General features: G+C 36.6%; 1 long non-coding RNA gene across 1 annotated transcript in view; it reads right to left on the bottom strand.

The window, feature by feature from the left end:
- Nucleotides 1-3,558: 3,558 nt before the first annotated feature.
- LOC144284001 (uncharacterized) overlaps nt 3,559-8,127 on the bottom strand; it is a 29,383-nt gene continuing 24,814 nt past the window's right edge. Inside the window, exons 4-5 of the long non-coding RNA XR_013352483.1 lie at nt 5,435-5,580; nt 3,559-3,644 (exon numbers count right to left, since the gene is read on the bottom strand). This is a non-coding gene — a long non-coding RNA (uncharacterized LOC144284001). The remainder of the gene's footprint in view (nt 3,645-5,434; nt 5,581-8,127) is intronic.

Raw genomic sequence — 8,127 nt, 5'->3', positions numbered from 1 at the left:
GAAAAAAAAAGATATATTCTTTGACTGCATCAATAAAAATTCACCACCCTGAAAAAGTGAATACACCCATTGGTAGTAGAATGTATTGAAAGCACTGTGGCTAATTCTAGGTTTCATCTTTAAAGAATAACATTGGCAAGTGCAAGTCTATCTCCACATCCCTAAGATGTGGTTGAAAACACAAAGATGATCATAACCATGTTGAATAATAAAGAGATTGCCAGGTATTGAACAAGCTATGTATTAATTAACCAAAAGTGCTACTTCAGCAGATAAAAGGATCTAGGCTTCTCTAGACATAAAAGGACCCTTTAAGCATAGAAAGGGCAGATTGCTTGGGAAATCTGATCTGTCCTAAAATGATCTTTCTAGAAATAAATCTACAGGGCCTTGTGTTTCAGAATACTCTAGCAAGTTTGCATATGTTCTTGAGTCTCATGCCAGACCCATTTGACCAAAACTACTGAGAATAAATCCAGGAATCTATATGAGCTAATATGCTATATATCATAACCTCTCCCCCAATTCAATCACAGGAAAAATTAATAAGATCATTAATGTGCTATTAGATGCTTCTCAGGTAATAGTTTTTGGTATACTATGCTATATTAAATGAAAGGTAAGCTTATCTTGATTCACTCATGTATACTAGTGCCTAAACAGTGCCTGGCACAGAGTGGGTACATAAACATTTGGTGAGTTAATGACTGAAGAAATAAACACTCTCTCTAATCTAGATTTAGGCCCTCTGTATTCTCAATTCCAACTTGGGATATTACTATTGATTAAATACCTCTGTTGCTCAGTCTCTACAGAAACTTATCTTTAGCTAAATCTAGAAAGGAGTCTCTATGACTAAGCTCCTGTCTATGTTACCTTTCCTTAATTCACTCTCATCTTAATTCTGATCCTCTTATTCTAAGAAAGGGTCAGCCTTTCCATTTGATTATCCAAACTTGATGCCAGTGCATGCTTATCCTAAGCATTAGACTAGATTTTAGCTGTTGAGTCACAAATTGCTTAGGACAGTCTTACCTGGTCTGAGAAATCCTCAGGGCTTCAATCAAACCTACCATGGTTAAACAAGGCCATGTCACAACCACTTCTAGCAAAAGTATAAATAAAATTTTCCAAGGCTTAATGTGGTTATTCATTTCAAATAGCTTAAATAACTCGCTCATGAATAAAAAAAAGTTATTCTGAGATTTTCAAAGATTTAAGACTAGTAGGAATAAGCTATAGAAAGGAGATTTGATTCAAAATAAAGGAGAGCAATCTAAAATTAATCTCTCTACTATAGTATCAACTGTCTTAAAGTAGCCAGCCCCCTTTCACTAAGAGAATTCAAATAGAAGCAAAACAAAAATGTATCAAGAATAGAATCATAAAGCTTGAAGGAACTTTGGAGATCAGTTTAATATATTATTTCAACTTTATCCTTTTATAAGCGTTGAATCTAAGATCTAGAAAAATTGAGATCTATCTAGCTTTATAAAGCTTACTAATGCCAACGTTACAAATACAAGCTAGTCTTAGGGCTTTGTCCACATATCTTCTCTAATTGGAGAAATGGTACCTGCTTTGGTTTATAGGACTCTGTCTTGTATAAATTCTAAAGCTAGTAACTCATTCTTTTCTCTTTTTTTCTGTTTATATCTGGAATTTTATAGTTAATTAATTTTACATGGAAATGAAGTGAATCATGACTCTCAATTTGCATATTTACAAATTGAAAAAAAAAACCAAATCTGCCTGAAAACAGTTTATGACAACCTGTTATTTACTGACAAAGAAGTAACTCTCTTTTTTTGGCAGGTGAAACAAATGAAATGACATCTACCTTCTTGTTGTGTCTAACAAGATCCTCCCCTTGGGCCCGAGAATACAATTTTGCCAATGGTAGAGAAAGGAAATAACATTTACAGAACGTCTGCTTGGTAGGTGTTTCATATATGTAATCACATTTAATTTCATTTAATCTACACAATATCTCTGTGAAATGGGATAGTACAGCCATTTTACAGATGAGGAAATTGTATCTTAAAACGGTTTAGTGCCATGTTTAAAGCCCTATAGCTAATATATAGTAGAACAAGATTTGAAATTAGGTCTTAGTTAGGAGGACCAACTGCTCCAATTTGCTCGGAACTCAGGAATTTCCCAGGACATAGCAAATTGAAGTCCCAGGCAAACTGAGATGACTGCTCACCCTGGTTAGTCCAAAATCTAGGGAAAAGGAAGTTCTTTCCGAAGCTCATCAAACACCAGTGGCTCAACTAGGGGTATTATAGAGGAGGAGGACAGGGATAGAGGCTATGATATAGCATGTTAGGACACAGATTTCTGGATCTGTTCTGTGATTTTGACTGAATGGATTCAGAATCCCAAGTTATTCTGATATACATGATCTATAAATTATGTTTTTAGAAATAACATTTTAGAAGTAAAGATCAGACTTTCCAAGCAATCTATCCTTTTTTCTCAGAATGGGTCCTACTATGTCCAGAGGAGCCTAGACACCTGTATTTGCTGGCCTCATGGTAACATTTGATTTGAAGATCATCAACGTGAGGGAAGCCTCTGTTCCAATTGTGGTTGGCAGTAAGTGGATAAATGCAACCTTCTCCTTAGGAAAAGATAGGAAGCCATACTATGGTCTTTGTAGCAAAAGGCCAAGGTTGAAGAACATCAGATAAGCACAAAAGCCATTAATCAGGTATCTGAATGATCCCTTTGGGCCAGTAATTCTCAAACTATAACGTGTATAATGAGCACTGTGGGGATCAATATAGCATGTGGAGTCCTGTAATCAACATCCTGAGCCTGATTTAATTGGTCCAAAGTAAGGCCCTTGTATATGGTTCACTTTTTGTGCCAACTTGACTGAGGGGTGCTACCTGTGTCTGTGAGAATATTTCTGAGTAAGATTAGGATTTGAATCAGTAAACTACTTAGATTGTCTTCCCCAGTGTGGATGCATGTCATACAATCCACTGAGAGATTGGATAGAACAAAAATGCAGAGGGAGGTTGAATACACTCTCTGCTGGCTGTGTGAGCTGAGACACCAATCTTCTGCCCTTGGACTGGGCTTACATCATCAGCACTCACAGTTCTGTGTTCTTTAGACTCAGGCTGAAATTTATACCATGGGATCTCCTGGGTCTCTAGGATGGCAGATAATGGGACTATCAGCTACAATAACATGAAGCAATTCCTCATAGTGAATAAATCATGTGTGTGTGTGTGTGTGTGTGTGTGTGTGTATCCATTGATCATCTATCCTATTGGTTCTGTTCCTCTAGAGAACCTTGATTAGTACATCCAAGAATACATATTTTACATGCCCCTTTCTCCCAACTAGTTAATTCTTACACTTTCTTGATTGTCTGATCGAAACTATAATCTTACATTCATTTTCTGCTTATTCTCTGCCTAATATGATACTAGACACTGGTAGATGGAGGGGGTTTAGATAATACCTAATTTTATAAAAGCAGAGTATAAACTAAAGAAATTTTTGACCTAGGAGACAACAGAGTCAATCATATACCTGTGTTGTTGTTGTTGTTGTTGTTGTTGTTGCTGTTGTTGTTGTTTTCTGGTGGGAAAATCCATTTTGAAACTGTCCCAAAAGAAAAGCATCTGGATGAGAAGAGAATTTAGATTAGGCATTTTACTGATTTCTTCTCCTTGCCATTCATATTTCAATGCTAATTTTCTAAAGTCTTTTACACAAAACAGTTTCAAATTCCATACAAGGCAAATTGAGCAAATTCCATTTCAGAATTGCAGTTGTGTTGACACACGGTAATCTTATTAGCAATAAAAGGATATTACCTATAATTGAATAGCTCTGCAATTAGCAAATTTCAGAGCCAGAGAACACCATCATTCTTCAGTTTTACATTTGTTTTTATCCACAGCAGGAAATGTTTGAATTACCAACAAAACTATTAGCATGCTCTTACTCTACCAAATGAAAAAATAACTTAATAAAAAACTGCTTCACCCAGAATAAATATTAACTACAGTTCATGCAGATAAGCTTAACTTTAGCAATCAGGACTGTGTTAGACTTGTACTTTCATAAATAATGTGTACATTTATTTCAAGCAATGTAAAATGAATGTCACCCCAATATCTGATTGGATAAAATTCTGTGTTGATAATAAAGGCCATGTCTCCATTTATTTAAACAAATATATCTGTGGGGAAAATAAAGTATTCATCCTAGGAAGTTATATTTGGTGTCTTCATGACAGCTGTATAATTGGGTCATTCTAATATTATAACACAAACACACGCACACACACACACACACACATTTCCTTTAAAATGGATTTAGCTATGTTCCAGGGCTCAACATCACCCATGGAACAAATTACATTAAAATTACAATTAACTTCCGCTCAACTGTCAGCAGAAATCGATGTTGCTGTGTACATACTGCCTCTTCCTCACTTTTATTAAGCCCCTTTCAATTATGAGGGAACATAAATTGGAAGGATGTCGCTATGTCATCTACAGTATTAAAATGTACGAGGAACATTGACCCTGGCCTCTAGAGATTATGTGAAAAGCCATTTATATGCACAGCTGTACAAATTGCCTGAGTTTAATGCTAAATTCCGTGGAAAATCATCTTTGCTGCTCTGCATCTGAGGAAGAACAAGGTTTAAATATTTAATGTGTTCCCTTACCAGACAAGCCCAGTCAGCAGTGAATTAGTGAACCGGCCAGTACAGAGAGCTCCTTTTGGGAATGACAGGTTTTGCCTTTAAATGCAAGGAGTGACCTGAGTTCACACTTTGCCAGAAACAGCAGCCAAGGGAAGAGCTGACTGGGTTAGTTCCCCTTGCCTTCCCCAATGTTGTCTTCCACAAAACTACTCCCAGTTTGATTCCTGGACCTGTCTCTGGTCTGTTCTTGAATATTGATTGCAACAGCATCCCTTCACCTCTATCAGACCCTTCTTCATAGATATGTGCCAGTCATGAAAATATATTTTGGATATATTATTGAAAGAGCACCTCTTCATATTCAAAAAATAAAAGGACAAGCAGACAAAAACAAATGAATCTGGCCATGGATGGAAATCTTATGTCCAAATGTAGCTATTAGAGAAATTGCTATAGTTCAAATCCCACTTGACCACTTCCTGGCTCTGTCAATTTATTTATCTTCCACGTGTCTCTGCTTTCTTATATGCAAAAATTAGGAAAATTGCTTTTTTATGTAAAAAGTTAAAATGATCAGAACATCTCCACAGGATTGTCTTGAATAAAAGGCTTAACAAATGAAATATAGTATTAAAAAGAAAACAGCTATTTTCAAGAGACATTGTAGCTTGTCATGATTTATTTTTATATGACCACACACAATCTTCTTTATGTTGAGCTGAAATCTGTCTCCTTATCATCTTTATATCTTACCTTCTTGAGGACTCTCCAAAGATAAAATTAGATGTCCAGAAGCTAATGAGCTTCTGTCATAAAGGTGTTCAAACAGAAGTTGTGGCATTAATGTAGCAGAGGGCACTTAATCTTAGAAGTTATTGTTGTACCAGGTCAACTCCCAACTGGAAGGACAGGAAATCAGAACAATGAAAGTGGGATGGAGAGTACAAAAGAACACAATATGAGAATCACTAGGGGACATTTTCAAAATCCATGTTAAGACTTCATCTTGATGGATAGGGAGAAGGCTGCTGGAGTTAGAAGACAGACTAGCCTTTTCCAATCCTGGTTTGGAAATTACTAGACCAACGGCAATTTGGAATTACTCAGACTGTCTGACATCTTGAGTCAGGACTGGAGATGTTTACCTAGATTGGTAAGTCTCAACCCCGTACACATTAGAGTCACCTGGGGAGCTTTTCAAAAGTACTAATGATCAGGCCTCACCCCAGATCAGTTAAATCAAAATCGCTGGGAGATGCGCCAGAGCACTGAAGCTTTTAAAAAGCTCCCCGGGTAATTCTAATGTGCAGCCAAAGTTGAGAACCAATGATCTATAGATACTTATCTAGATAACCTTAAATGTTCTTTTTTAATTTGCAAATCTATGACTTGTAGCATTTCAAACTAAGCAAACACAAAGCTCCAAAATAATAATTATTATACAGATTAAGATATGTATCCAGATACATCCTAATGATAATAATAGTAAATAATATCAGTTTTCATTTGTATAGTGAATAAACTAGTTCCACTCTCTAAACACCCACAGTGGCTATAATTTAGAAAGTTTAACCATCTTGAGCAAGATTCCATAGTTGATGAGAAGTCAAGCTGGGACTCAAGTCTGGTTGTTCACATTCTTGAATTAGTTCTGTTTCTCCTCTATCACCATCAGCTAGTTTCTGAGGTCCTCTAGTGCCTAATTCTATTTGCATTAACAGATCATGCTCTGTCTCCTGTAAAGTATTCCATGGAAGTTCAGCTATCAGTTATGACTCTAAGTCAATCTCTAGCTTCTAACTGATACTTCCAGACTAAAGATCCTTTGTGTTTACTTTTGATGACAAATGGTGGTCTTAGAGAACTGGTGACTCGTTAGAGTTCAGTGAATCAAGGATTTGATTACACTTATGGCAATTTCATATGAATTAATTCTTAATGTAATAAAACAATCAACTTACCTTAAAAAAAAAAAAAACAACAAGACATAACATTTCTTCTTACTTCAACACACACAAATCAGAATTTTTTGTTAAATGAAAAGGACAATGAGAATTTTACTATCCAAGCCACCAAAATTGAGTTTGACATTTCCTGGTTACTTGCAACAACAATTAAATAGTTAAAACACTCAAGAACTAACCCAACTTCCACTTCTAGGAAAATGAAACAGATGGACTTTTCCTAATTCCTTCAAGTAAGTACAACTAAAATCCTTGTTCATATGTAAAACAAACAGAGAGTCTCTGAAAGTTAAAGAAGAGAAGAAATACCAAGAAGGGGAGTCAGGACCTGAAGAATGATATAGTGGTGAACTTCTGGACTTTCTTTTTACCTCATATATCCCACCTAAAGAAGCCAGCAACTGGAAATGTCAATAGGCTCAGACCAAAAAAGACAAAATAAGGGCTAATCTCTCTGATCAAAGGACCAAGAAATGGGCAGTGAAGCAAGACAAAAAAAAACTTTGATATAATAACTGCTCCCCTGTAGCCAAATACCACAGGAAATAAAGCTGTAACTCTACTCCCACCCACACCAGGAAATGTGTAGAGTTTAAACTTCCATCCTCACTAAACTGTAATGAGGCACCCCAAATATTCCCCCAAATGTTATCAAAAAAGCAAAACATGTAGATGGAAATTTGATCCCCATTAGACAGTAACAAGGGCTCCACCAGTGCTATGTCGGTGGAAACTGCATGGGCAGCCTAGACATCCACCCTCACAGAACAGTAACAAGATGACCTTCACCTTTTTGCTCAGGTATTGTCAGAGGAACAGGGACATCCCTAGTACCCAGTGGTAACAAAGTCACACCTTCCCATGATCTCAGTGGAGGCCACATAGGAAGCAGTAATGAGGCACTCTTACCCTCGAACAAATACCAGTGGAAGGCTAATGGGGAGCTAGCACTCCCACCCCAAATAACAATAATGAAAAGTACTCCCTCAGGTGTCACAGAGGCCAACTAGGAAACATTGACTTCTACTTCCACTTGACACTGAAGATGTATTCCTCTCATCCTCCATCCCCTGCTAGAATACTGCCAGTGGAAGCCAATTAAAATAAAAGCTTTAAAGAAGATCCAGGGCAGCCTAGGTGGCTCAGAGGTTTAGCACCACCTTCAGCCCAGGGCATGATCCTGGAGACCCAGGATCAAGTCCCAAGTCAGGCTCCCTGCATGGAGCCTGCTTCTCCTTCTGCCTGTGTCTCTGCCTCTCTCTCTTTCTTTCTGTGTCTCGAATGAATGAATGAATGAATGAATGAATGAATGAATGAATAAATAAATAAATAAATAAATAAATAAAATCTTTAAAAAAATAAAAAATAAGATCCAGAGTCTTGTAACATAATAATAATTCAAAAAAACATTCTCTAATTTTCAATTGAAAATACCTCATCACAAGAACCAAGATGATATCAAACTGAATTTAAAAAGATAAT

This window comes from Canis aureus, chromosome 15, assembly GCF_053574225.1.
Source record: "Canis aureus isolate CA01 chromosome 15, VMU_Caureus_v.1.0, whole genome shotgun sequence".
Classification (NCBI taxonomy): domain Eukaryota; kingdom Metazoa; phylum Chordata; class Mammalia; order Carnivora; family Canidae; genus Canis; species Canis aureus.
The sequence above is the reverse complement of the archived record's forward strand: the minus strand, read 5'-3'. Positions and strand labels throughout refer to the sequence as shown.